At 55.5% G+C, this 13,154-nt stretch overlaps 1 protein-coding gene across 3 annotated transcripts in view; it reads left to right on the forward strand.

Moving 5' to 3' along the window:
• Window positions 1-2,046: 2,046 nt before the first annotated feature.
• Window positions 2,047-13,154, forward strand: part of FRMPD3 (FERM and PDZ domain containing 3) — a 59,023-nt gene continuing 47,915 nt past the window's right edge. For all 3 annotated transcript variants that reach the window (XM_068205225.1, XM_068205224.1, XM_068205228.1), the window contains exon 1: window positions 2,047-2,260. The gene's annotated coding sequence lies outside the window, so the exon portion shown is untranslated. The remainder of the gene's footprint in view (window positions 2,261-13,154) is intronic.

Genomic DNA, 13,154 nt, shown 5'->3' on the forward strand with positions numbered 1-13,154 from the left:
CTGGCAAATAAGCTATGAAAAAATAAGGAAACTTTGCCAAAAACGCAGCTGAAAGAGTAAAACTCTCACAGATGATACTGCTGCTCAGAGACACTTGCCTCCTGCCTTTAAGCAGGCTTTATACCAGCATCCAACATAAAGAAAGAAAATCTGACAGGTGTATATAAGCAGTTGGACGCAAACAAACAAATCCTCAAACTCTGCAAAGAACAGGTTATGTTTTGTGGGGGCTGTCTTCATGTACATGCATGCAGAGAGAGGGGAGTTTTATTTTGTGGAAAAAATTCTGATATTGAAATCTAGAAAAGCATTTGGGCTTTGCTATATCTTCTCAATTTTCATTCTGGAAGCATTCTTTTAAAGTTCATTGCTGTATCTGTAAAGGGCCAAAAAATGTAAACAGCTTTAAAATAGATAGGTAAACAAGTCAAAGAGATGTCAATAGACAACCTTAAAATCAGCATGCTGTATCAAACAGGGAAAACAGGAGAGAATATAAATTTGGGGTGAGACAAGTGTTAAGGTGTGACATGCTAAAAGCATAAGAACATACAATGAAGACTGTGCCAGGTCATTAGAAGAAAGGCAGCCAGTGCTGTGCTGGATTCCTGTGCTTCTGTGGCTGCAAAGAGCTCTGACATTAGGGCATCACATAAAACCAAAATGAATCCCTTTACATCAGGATCTGCCATGGACAATGTTGGAAAATTCACATGCTCTGCCCTTTCCAGTAGCAGATAAATGTAAAGAACATTTCCTGAACTGAAATGTCAGAAAATGCTTTTGGAAAATACTGATGAGATGGAGAGCAAGGAATTGCCACGACCAGGCAGGATTTCCCTACAGGCTCTGGAGAAGGAGCAGCGTGGAGATACTTAGCTACCAATGGGGTTGGGTGCCCTGCTCCTGGCATGAGCTCTGAGATCATGGAGATAGGAGGCAGCAATTGTGACTGCAATTCCTGTCAAAGCTTGGAGCCAGGAAACTACATCCAAGTCCAACTTCTGTACAGAGCAAATGAGTTGCTTGAAGCTCTGATAAAGAATAGAATGGGAAGATGTGGAAAGTCATATGATGGAAGTCAGTCTTATTTTCAAAGGAGGAATTTGTGGCTTGCAAATCTATTATTCTTTCTTGAGTACGTTAGCCAGCTAATAGTGCACTTGAATTCCTCAATTCCATGGTAACCTACCTCCCAGCCCTTGCTTCTCAATCTATTCGTAAGAAATGCACACAAGCCTCCGTTCATGCATTGATAATGTAGTTTCCTTAAGAGGTTTTGTTGATTTTTTTCCCCTCCAGGACTGGGAGGGTGGTTACCATGGAGTTCCCTATGGACAGGCAGGCAGACTATCCCATGCCTTTGGAGAAGGGGATGAAGAGTAAGGGGACAATGTTTGCACATCATATATAATGTCTAAAGGTAATTAACACAAAAGCTAATGAAGCACTGCAGAAGGGTTTCATGATGTTTAGCGATCCGATGACAACATGGCAAGCGGCATCAAAGGAGAAGTGCCACAGGCAGAGGGGCTCGCAGGGCAGGCCAGCGGCGGCTCCAAACTGGCGGCTGCCCGGGGAAGGAGCCCCTGCCGCGGCAGGCGGGCGGCCGGGCAGGCTGGGGAAGGCACCCGGCTGCCGGGAAGGGGCGCGGGAGGTGCGGGGATTTGCGGTGCCTGCCCGCCGGGCCGGCTCCAGCGGCGCGGGGCTGGAGCGGGGACACCCGGCGGGAGCCACCGGAGAGATGCTGCGGCTGGGGCCGGGGCGCAACCGCGCGGGGCGTGAGGAGGTGGGCGAGGGGCTCCTGCGGTGACCGCCGCCGGAGTCCCGGCCCTCCGGTACGCACCGAGAGTGCCCGTCCGTGCGCAGCCGGCAGGGACACGGGGGCGATGCCCGCCGCTCCCGGGCGGGGGCGGGAGGGCTCCGCAGCCCCCGGCCAGGGGGGTCCGCCCGCCTCCGCCCGCCCCGCGTCCCGCCCCGCCCCGCCGAGCCGCCGCCTGCCCTCGCCCCGCAGAGCCGCGCACCGCGCTCGCCGCCGCCGCGGGCACGGGAGCAGCGGGCCGGGCCGGGCCGGGCCGGCATGGCGGGGGCGGGCGCTGCGGGCCGGCGGCAGCAGCGGCGGCGGGCCCCGTCCGAGCGCTGAGCGCGGCGGGCCATGGGGGCGGCGGCGGCGGGGGGCTGCGGGAGCCCTGCCCTGCCCGCCCGCCGCGCCCGCCTCACCCGCGGCGCTTCCTGAGGGAGCGGCGGCGGCGGAGCCCAGGTGAGCCCTTGCCGGGGGCGAGCGGTGCCCGGGGACACCCGTCGGTCCTGCGCGCCGCACGGGGAGTTCGCCGGCTGCCCCGGGATGCTCCGGCGGCACCGAGGGGACTGCGAGAGGCGGGAGATGCCGCCCCCTCCCCGGCACCTCCTCGCGTCCCGGTGCCCGGCCGCTCCGCTTCCCCCGCGGCGTGTCACAAGGGATGCCCGGCTCCCCGGGCGCGGGGTGCCCAGAAGCCATCGCTGGCGAGGAGGAGCTGGAGCAGAGCTCTGTCTCGTCCTCCGCTGGCAGCCCAGCCCGCAGGGTCAGCTCCCGCGCCTGTGGCCTTCTGCTGGTGCCGGGGTGGTGCCGGGGCACCCCCTTCCTGCCCCGTGTCCCTGTCGCTGCCTCGGTAGCCCTCGCACGGTGCAGCCGCGGAAGGTCCGTGCCGTAATGCACGGGAGGAGGAATCCGGCTGGAGGGGCTCGCGTGATCTGGATCGGATCGGTGCAGCTGGGCACCGCACGGACCTGAGATGGCTTTCGCCCACGGCGGGCCCTGGGTAGGGAAGGCTGATCAGAGAAAGTGGGGCTCGGGACAGGGATCTCCACCCCTTCTCCCTCAGGTCACCTTGGCGTGCTCCTGGGTGACAATGTTCTTGCTATTATTCTGGTATCATGGCAGTTGCCATCATGAAGTGTGGCTGATTGAGCTGGAAGAACAGAGACAAAAGCACTTGGCTTCTGGCTTGAGGCTTGTTTGGGTTTGGTTGTTTTTCCTCATTTTCCTATTTTAGAGCAATTTGGATGGGATGAGTTTTCCTCCTTGTCAGCAGCAGAGCTGGTAGAGAGACGTGGCTTGCTTTTGAGGAAGTGCAGTTTGAAAACATTCTCACCTTTCTCTTCTCTGATGACAACCAGAGGGCTGTATGCCACCTTCAGCCTTCTGGTGCCTCAGTTTCCCCATGTCCACAAGGGAAAGGTCGAGGAGAGGAAAGCTGGTTTGCACCAGGGTGGGCTGGGATGTGTGTTCTTGTGTGTGGGAATCTCTGCTGGCATGAGACTGCCTCGAGGGCAGAGTGGTTCTGGGTCAAGCCCAAGGGAAGCTGAGCCTGTGGCTCATCTTTGGGAGGAGGCAGGTGCTGAGTGCAGGGGAGGCCTGGCACTGCCTCTGTTCTGGGCACAGACCCTGGCAGGGTGCTCCCCGGGTTTAGCAGCCCTCCGTACCCATCCATGAGCTGCTGGCATCCATGTTGTCCTGCAGTGAGGAGTTCCTGCTGCACCTGAGCAGCAAACAGAAAAGCATCCCGTTTTTCTTCATAACAAGTTGGAGGTTTTTTGGCTCCGACATCCCCTGTGGTCATTTCCTGCCCAGGCAGTGCCGTGTCCCCGTGCCTTGGAGGACCAGCCTGTGGCTGAGCCTGCAGCCCCCCACTCTCTGGCTGCTGGCTGGGGACCCCCGTGATGCTGAACTTCCACTTGCGTTTGCTGCCCTGCTGCTGTCTCCTTCCACTGTGGCTGTCACCTCGCAGCCACCAGGACAGTGGGGACCAGCCTTTGCTCATGTGTGTCAGCAGCTTCTGGCCGGAGCTGGGCTGTGGCAGTGCAGGGCTGTGCAGTGGTGGGGACCGGCTCCGGGTGCTGTGGGGCTGCCTGCGTGGAGGAGTGCTTGGTGCTGAGAGCAGCTGAGCTCCTCGGGCTCTGTGATGCTGCTGCAGGAGCCTGTGGGGGAAATCAGCCCCCTGGGACACCCTGGCAGGGGTTGGTAGCGTGGCTGCTCTCCTGGATTGACAGTTCAACGTGCCAGCTGCCCACTTGACTGGCATGGCAACAGCCACTGTGCTGCAGCTCTGCTTGGAAGCCACAACTTCAGCATTGCTGCAGGACCAGCCCATGAGGGGGGCACAGGGTGCTGCTGGTTGGGTGCTCCACCACGGATAGCACTGAGCCAGCAGTATCCCACAGCTGGAGAGTGTCTGCCCCTTCCCAGGGCTTCAGCACTGCTGGCACCAAGCACTGTCCCCGCAGCAGCCCCAGCTGATGTGGCTTGTCCTGGTGTGAGGTCCCCAGCGCTGTCCCCAAGGGCCAGTGCTGCTGCCAGCAGCTCACTCGGCTGCCCAGGAAGCTTTATCAGCTCAAGAGAATTGGGATCACTTGTTAAGGATGGACCCGTGGAGCAGATGCAAACCCACGTCCTCTTGCACAGTGGCAGGTGTGGGGAGCACAGTGGGGATGCAACTGAAGTGGGCTCACGCCTGGTCCCTCTCTGCAAACCAAGGGGTGCAGTGCTGGAGATAAGGCTGGGCAAGGGAAGAGGTGCCACAACACATCTTTGGGCTGGACAGGGACCTGTTGGCCTCAGTCTTCCTAAGGCAGAGGGCAGCCGCATGCTTGCAGTTAACAACAGTGAGGTTGTAGTGAGCTTTGGAGCTCATTTCTGCCTCAGACCGAGGCAGCCTGAGCTTTGAACTGGAACTGGAAGCATAAAGCCCTGTCTGGCACAGGAAAGGTCCCTGAGTAGGAAGCAGTCAGGAGAGAAGATGCTCTTTGCACCAGCTTCATCACCTGAGCTCCTGGGAGCTGACCTGCAGTGCTGGGGCTGAGCAGAGCTCTGGGACTTGCCTGTGGATCTGCAGAGCTGGGATTTTACCTCCAATGCCAGCCCCAGGACAGCAGGAAAATGCTTTTATTGTTTGCTTGGTGGCTGCACCCTGACACTGAAGGACAAAGCCTCAAGTCCTCAGCTTTGCCTTAGCACTGGTCCTTCCTCCCTCCCACTGAAATCAGTGGCAAGCCTCTCTCCTGATTCACGCCCATGAGTTCTGTGCCCTTTGCCAGGGCAGTTCCAGCACTCAGGCTTCGTGATTTTGTCATGAAAAAAGTGTTTAGATAAAGGTCAAGTTGGGTGCTGCCTTGAGGAGTCTTTACCCTGGCTGGAGCAAGGCTCAGATCATCTGAGGGTCTTCCACAGAAGGAGTCCTCCCATCACCACTGGGGCAGCAAGGCTGCTCCCATCTCTCCTACCATGGGGCAGAAAACAGCCCAAATCTCCCAGGGCTGAGATGCTTTTTGATGCCACCTTCCTCCGCCAGACATCCCTGGGTGATGTCAGAGGCTGCAATGGGAGGAGGGAGATGAGCTGATATAATGGGACCTTTTGCTCCCTGACAGAGCAGGGCTTGTTTGGGTGTGCTCCTCCACATCCACAGCACCCATGGTTTTGGGCTGCTCCAGCTTTGAAAGTAGGGGACAGAGACATGGATCCACATCAGCCAGGGAGAAGCACTTAGGAGCGTGGAAGGAAAAACGGCACCATCAAGTCATACAGCTCATCTAAGCGGTGGCCTTGGGCACTGTGAGCTGAAAGCTGCCTCTGGCTTGTTGAAGGACACACCTTTTCCCACTTGATCCACATAAAACAGAGTGTTTCTTCTTCTGTGGCTCCTTCTGGGGCTGTGTTCAGCTCCCTGCTTCTTGGAGGGCTGGAAATCTCTGATCTGGCTGGATATGAATCCTTCTGGCTGGCTGTCCTCCACAGGGAAGAGAGGGATAGCTGCTTCACAGCTTCCTGTGAGGCTGAGTGAGCTCTGCTCATCCTCTGCTCATGCTCTGCTCCTCATCCACCTGTTATGGTGGGAGTTGTCTTCCCTGAAAATGGGGAGCCAGGAGAGGGCTGGGAGAGGCCCTACATGTACCAGAGCAGAGACTTCTACAGCCAGGACAGACATAATGGCCAGGAGCCACCTTTGAGGATCTGGCAGTCAAGAAGCTCTTTCATGCCACTTGAAGAGATGATCAGAACACCGTGGCTGGGTGTGGGGTGGTAGAGGAGCCTCAAATCTGGTGCAGCCACAGCTGCACTGACCAGATTTAATTTTTGCTCGGTACTGCAAGTGCTCACCTGCATTCACAGATGGGCCTTTTCTCCTTAAGAGTGCACAGATCCTCCCCTGTGGAAAAACCACTGTCATGCCTTGCCATACCTCCATCCCTGACCCCTCCATCCCTGCCTGCACAGCCTGAGCATGCACACAGATGCCTGGTGACTTTGGGAACACTTCTGAGCTCCCTCGTCATTCTCCCTCTCTTTCAAATTAAGCAAGAGCTGGGCTCAACAGCAAGTCAATAGCAAGACTTATCTCTTAAATAGCATTATTGATTGCCCAGGAAGCCTGGTTTTGTATCAATAGATACATGCACACGCAGGCGAGTCCTGTGCCAGCTCCTGCTGGTGAATGGCACAGAGGGACGCGCAGAGATGGCTTGTTGCAGGTAGGGACACACGTGGCAATCCATGTGAGGAAGATGCAGCTCTCCACTGGAGAGCAAGGCAAGGCACCCCAAGGTCTTTGGTTATGGGCCTTTCACATTTGACCAGCTTTATTGTGCTGCCTTGACCACTCTCGAACACGTGTCCCTTTCTTCCCGACACGTGACATTGTGATGCAGGACCTCTGCCAGCTTGCTTTGCCTCTGCGGTTGCAGGGAGACTTCTGGACTCTGCCTTTGGAGAACACGTGCAGATGTCTGCCCACAAATTGTGTGGTCTCCTCAAAGGTCACCGACCCTGCAGGAATTCTTCACGTGGGAGACTTGGGATAGACGTGCAAAATTCAGTCTGCTGTAGCATCGCCCAGAGGGACTGGCTGGAGAGGAGGATGGATGAGAGGCTGGACCCATCCTGCCAGGGAGGGCACTGCCTTGTGTCCAGCTCTGGGCTGGCGGTGCAGGCTGTGAGCCGACACGTGTGGGGAGTGTGGTGGCACCTGGCTGAGCTCTGAGCAGGTGGAGCCATGGGAGTGTGGCCGGGAAGGCAGCTGGCTGCCATGCCTGCTCGGGAAAGGCGAAGTGTGCCGCCGCTCTCGAGCTGTCTCCCTCCAGGTAACGGGCAGTGCGTGGAGGAGGGTTCCCATGGGCTGTGAGGTTTCACTGGTTTTGTTCCCTCAGGGCTCAGAGTGGCCCTTGTCCCTCGGAGGTGGCAGAGTGCTTGCAGCAGCCGGCTCGTGCGTGGCTCGCTGCTCAAGGCCCTGTTTGCCAAGGCGCCTGCGCTGCACATGTCTGCATAGCATGGAGCCAGCCCCTTGTGTGGGGACAGACAGGAGAGGGCCAGGGACTGGAGCAGGGTGTGATCAGAGCCGTGTCCTTCCTTCTGTGCAGCACCACTGCTCTCCCTGGAGCCGCTCAGGGCGCTGGTGCCCTGGCTGCTCTGTCCTCCAGGGTCGTGGAGCACAGCCAAGGTACAGTGATGCTCATGAGAACTGCAAAACCTCCTGCTGGCTTTGCTGTAGCAAAGTTTGGGCTGGGGCAGTTTTTCCCTGCTGCTGCAGAGCCCTATTGCCCAGCTTGGGGCTGGGAGCCCTGTGGCTGCCAGAGCAGCCAGCCCTGCTCACCTCGCCACGTGTGCTAACTCACACTCACTCAGTGACAGAGCACGGCCCCAGGTCCCACACTTGGCGTCCAGCCTTGCTTTGGACCGTGCTGCCTGATGCTCTGCTCCCTCCTGGGATGAGCTGAGGCTGAGGGAAGTGTCAGCAGCGTTATCACAGGCAGCTGAAGCAGCACAGATGATCTGCAGGGTCGGCTCGCCAAAGCCTGGCGGGTTGGGGCCTGTAAGACCTGGGTGTGTCACTTTAGCTGATCAGTGGGCACGGGAAGTTCTTGGCTGTCATGCCTATGTTTCCATGCGTATAAATGTGTGTGGGTATGCAGCACTGTACGATCTTGCTCCTGTTTGGACCCTCTCAGCAATTTTCTAGACAGTGCCTGCCCGCAGCGAGTGCCGGTTGCTTGATCTTAGCCAGCCAATCTATGCAGGGAACTCGGAAAAGAACAGTTGGGGTTTTATGAAGCTGGCATAATTTACAGCTAAAATAGCACACCAGATATATGTCCAATCCAATCTCCTTTGTAATCTTGTTTTCATTAATGCCTCCAGGGTGTTGATGGGGGGAGTAAGGAAAGCAAACTGCAAAGGGAGTTTATTACCCATGCCAGGGAGATTTGCATGATGCTCTGCACCAAATGACCTCAATTTGCAGAGGTTAAAGCTGGCTGTGGTGGTCCCTGGCTTGGAGGGGTGTCTCCTGCCTGTGCTGGGGGCACTGAACATAAATCCTTTTGCAGATGGCTGTGGGTGTGTTCGGGACCATGCACACTGTGGAGCCATCCCAGAGCCTGCTCCTGTGACCAGGCAGGAAGAGTGATGCGATGCATCCGTGTCACCCTGGCCAGCTCCACAGGAAAAGAAACGAAATTATCTCGCAGCCGCTGCCTTTGCGGGATGCATTTCTCTTTAGCGTTCAAACCACATATTGTCCCAGATCTCCTGCCAATAGCAGGGAGCAAACTGATAATGCAGCTGCTATTAATAAAGCAGCTTTGTTACATATTCATATCAATCAGATTTCTAATTCCACAACATTTTTTCACGAAGAAAAGGCAGTGCTTCACTGGGGCGATGGAGGAAGCTGTCAGGTGGGATGGTGTTGGAGATGCCTTTACCAGCACTGGCAGAACCTACTCCCCTCACACTTCTTCCCTTGGGGATTCCTGCACTGGGGTCCTCATCCACCTCCCCTTCAGCTTTCCTTCTCCCTGGGAGTGCTGAGCTAAAAGGTGGGATCCCCAAGGCAGCTCCAGGATCCCCAGGGTACTGTCACTGTGGGGAAACACGAGCGGTGCGAGACGGAGAAGTGCCGGATTCCAGCGGCTGGTTTGGCAGGAGCAGCTCCGCGCTCTTCCCCATTTTATATAGAAATTTTCGCATATTATGCAAATTTCAAAGCAAAGTATGGAAAATCTGGGTATAAATCTGGGATGTATGTATGTTTGTACAGCCATTAGAGAGGAAAGTATATCACAGAATTCTGGCCAGTGGATAAATATACTTACACTGCCATTCCTGCAGAAAAATATGCTTTTTGTCATTGCTATAGTATAAAAAAAAGTACTGTCTCCAAAACTGTAGCAACACTTTATGGTACACTATAAATTGGAAGAGATACCTGATTATTCATAGAGTATTATGGAGGTTTCAGTGACTTCACCATTAAGCCCACACCAATACTTTGTCCATAAATCAAAACCCTCTCTCTAACTTCTTTATGATTGAATTCAATGTCCAGATTTGGCCAAATAAATCTTGTGAGGCTGAGCACGTTTTTCCATGAATGTTTTTCTGGAAACTCTCCCTTACCCTCGGGCTGGGAACATTTTGAAGCCTTAGCTGTGGGATCTCCAAGTCCTAAACCAAGCCTCACTACCTCGAGCCTTTCCAGGCTCTCTCATCCCTGGCGCGTGTCAAAGCTGCTCCCAGCTCATCCCTGAATCCTCTGGCTCCTGGCACGTGCCAGGGAATGGAGCATGGTTGTTCCACCAGGTTCCGTGGTGGCAGCCCTGGGGAGTGGGCTGGCGTTGAGCCCTCCTGGCAGCAGCTGTCGGTCGCTGCAGCAGTTTCCAAGCAACTCGGAGTCTGAAAAGACTCCTGATAGAGGTTTGTGATATTAATTGGAGTTATGGAAAGGAACAGCGCTGAAGGAGATGTAGGAAGGGCAGCTGCTGTGGTGTCATCAATATCCTCCTGCCATCAGTCATGCCACAAGTGCTGGAGAGGCTGGCACAGCCACAGCTCTGGTTCCCCTGCTCCTGCCATGGCTTGCAGGGCATTGCTGTCCTGCCAGCTCTTCAGCTGGGCACCGGGGCAGATGGAGAGGAGGCAAAAGGTGTAGTCCCTGCCCCAAAGAGCTTGTGTCCGGGGCCTCCATCCAGCTTGGACACCTTCTCTGAGCATTGCTTGGCTGTGTCCCAGCCTGCAGCGAGTGCTCTGCTCACCTGGGGACAGGTGGGAGAGGGGCACTGGGTGGATCAGGTGGGTCTGGCTCCCTGTGCAGATATCCAGCCTCAATCCATGCCATGCCGTGCATTTTCTCTCTGGAGGCTTAACTGCTTCTTTCAGGTCATATTTCCTTGGTCTGACTTTCTTTATTACCAATATTTCAATGCCCCCTTGAATCTTGTGCCCACTTCCACCATGGTCAGCAGCCACCTTTGAGCATCTGTTGTAGATGTCGGTGAACCCAATGGGAAGAATGATGATGTCTGACTTATTTCAGAAGGCTGAATGATTTCTTTATTATAATTATGCTATGATACATTAATATACTATATAAAAGAGGATACTAAAAACTACATGCTACTCTCTCTAACTATCCTATCTAACTCCTCACAACTCATGACCCTGTTCTCCAGAGCCCAGACACAGGTGGATCTGATCTGCCATCAGGCCCAAACAATCCACTGTGATCCAGCCAGGCATTCGCTCTAGGTAAACAATCTCCAAACACATTCCACAAGAGAAAAACAAGGAGCAGAAATAGAAATTGTTTTCTCTTTCACTTCTCTCTGTGCACCTTTATAAAAATCCTGAGAGAGAGAGAAATGTGCTTGCCACAAGCATCCATCCCCTTCTCTTCATCTTTGCTGTTGCTTGCACCCACTGGGCTGTAATGGGGGGCATTCCCACATGGACTGGTCAGTGCTGGGAGTTACCAGCCAGTGCTGCCTTCAGGTGGAGAGAGCAGTGGGAAGGCAGTGTCCACAGGCACTTGGAGCAATCTGTCCCTACACATGGAGCACTTTGGAGGTTGTTCCCTCCATTCCTTAACAAGTACAAGCTGGAAATGCTCCTCCTGCTTCTGCACAGAGCCCTGGGAGGCTGATGTGCCAGTGGGACGTGGACCAGGAGCTGCCATCAGTGTCACATCTGCCTTGGCTGTCACATCCCTCCTACCAGCTGCTGGGGTTGGACACAAGTCTCTCTGGGGAAGGCTTGGAGTGGTGTCTGGGTGGTTTCTACCATGGCTGGTTGCTCTCCAGCCCCATGCAAGTGTCTTCCATCCCAGGGGCAAACAGAGATACCAGCACTACACTCTGGTCAGGGTCTGGAAAGGATCTAGTGGTTTCTTGTCATGTAAGTGGTGAGTGTCCCTAAGTGGACTGGCAGCAAAAATCCCTAAACATCTCCAGAGGACCATGATGGTGCCTGGAAAACTTCCAATACAACAGAGGAGGATCTTATTGCCTGGATGCCTGAGCTGTTTGTCCTGAGGGTAGTGAAAATACAGGCTAGAACTTGTTGGCCTGGGGAGATGGGTGGTGTGTGGGCAGCTGAGGGGCTCAGGTGCAGAAAACTGTGGTCACAGGAGGAGGCAAGCAGGATCTCTGCCTTCATCCCCATAAGCAAAAGCATGGAAAGGAATGCTGGGACACTTACCTGTGCCAGCTGGTGCTGGTGGGAGAGGCCAGCAGTACTCTTTCCAGGGTTTCTGAACTCTCAGAAACCTGAGCCCAAGGGAGGAGAGCTGCCATGGCAGTGCTCACCAGGATTTGAGCTCTGGTGCCCGAAGCTAAGCCCTCCCTTGGGCAGAGTGAGTGTGTCTGGGGTGTGACAGACAGCTGGGAACAAGTCCACTTTGTCCACGTTGGAGGCTGGACCTCCAGTGCCACCGGACAGACCTGCACAGCCTCCATAAGCAGTCTCTGGTGCGGAGCCACGCAGTGGCAGCGTGCAGGAGCTGTGCCTGCTCTCACAGCACCAGCCATGCTGTGAGTGGATCTGCCACCCTCCCTGCCTGTCTTAGGGTTCCACGTTACGGGCCTGGCAGCTCCTTGGGCTGATGCAGGGTTGTCACAGCAGCAGGGCTGGAATTTTGGGGAGAAGGAAGGTGGTGGAGCAGCCTGTAGGGTGCTGGACGGGAGGGAGGAGACCAGGCACTGCCACCTGGTCACTATGTCCCCAGCAGGGTGTAGCAGTGGAGGCCAGGCTTGTTCCATGGGAAGTGGGTAGAAACTGAGGTTAGTCTTGCTGGGTGAACTGGCACCTCCAGCAAGCCCCTTGCCCCCAGCAGCCCACAGGATACTTGATTTTGGGAAGGAGTAAGAGTTAGAGCTAACAGAGAAATCAGGAGCTGTGCTGGTAGTAGGTGGGATTCCTGGTGTCACAGGGGAGCTGCGAGGTGCCTGTTTGCTGTGGCTCTGCAAGCAGGAGGCACCTGGCTTTTCTTACCTATGTGAATTTAACTTTCTGTCCCTTCTGAGGTAGCATGAGCTCAGGATGGCAAGGGAGATATGGAAGAACTGGGTTTTTTGCTGATCAAAACCAAATCTGACAGAGGCATCGTTGTGAGCAATTATTGACCTTGCCACAAAGAGCTTTCTGTGGAAGAGAAGACCTGCCTGGGCAGCCAGGCAGGGGCTTGGGGATACTGAGGATGAGATTCATCTCTCCCTGTGCATGGGAATAAACTGCTGGATGTGTCATTGGGACACTCAAATCCAGAGATGGATTTCAAGAGGCAATGTCTGTCATGGTCCAAATGGGCAAAGTCCTGGTCCTCAGGCAGGCACTTCACCCTGGAAATGGAAAATGGGTGACTTGGCAGCTCCTCTGTGTTCTGGCATGGGCTGAGCTCCTACCTGCTGCCAGAGCCCCCAGGGTGGCCACCTACACCAGGGCAGCAGCCAGGGGAGCCACGTAAAACTCCTGGGCAAGGGATACCCAGGTTATGTGTGGTACTCCCGCTGTGTGCCAGAGCTGCACGAGGCTGTTTGCAAACAGGCTGAGCTGCAAGGTGCCCAAAGAGGGGCTGTGACAAGAGGAGGGAGGACAGGGTCATCCTGCAGGACTGGGGCTGCCTTGCAGCACAGGATCCCGCGTGCAGGGACAGCCAGGCCGTCAGGAGCAGATGGGCTCTCTGTCTGCTCAGTCCAGCATCCCCTCTGCTGCTCCAGCAGGGCAAAATATGGGTCCCACCTGCCCTGGAATACTGGGTAGGGTGCTGGGTGTCACCTGCCACTGGTGGGTGAGCAGGGGCAGGGTGCTGCCCATGGAGACACTCGCACTGGGGACTGCTCCTGGCACG

The sequence above is a fragment of the Anomalospiza imberbis genome, chromosome 14 (genome assembly GCF_031753505.1).
Source record: "Anomalospiza imberbis isolate Cuckoo-Finch-1a 21T00152 chromosome 14, ASM3175350v1, whole genome shotgun sequence".
Classification (NCBI taxonomy): Eukaryota; Metazoa; Chordata; class Aves; order Passeriformes; family Viduidae; genus Anomalospiza; species Anomalospiza imberbis.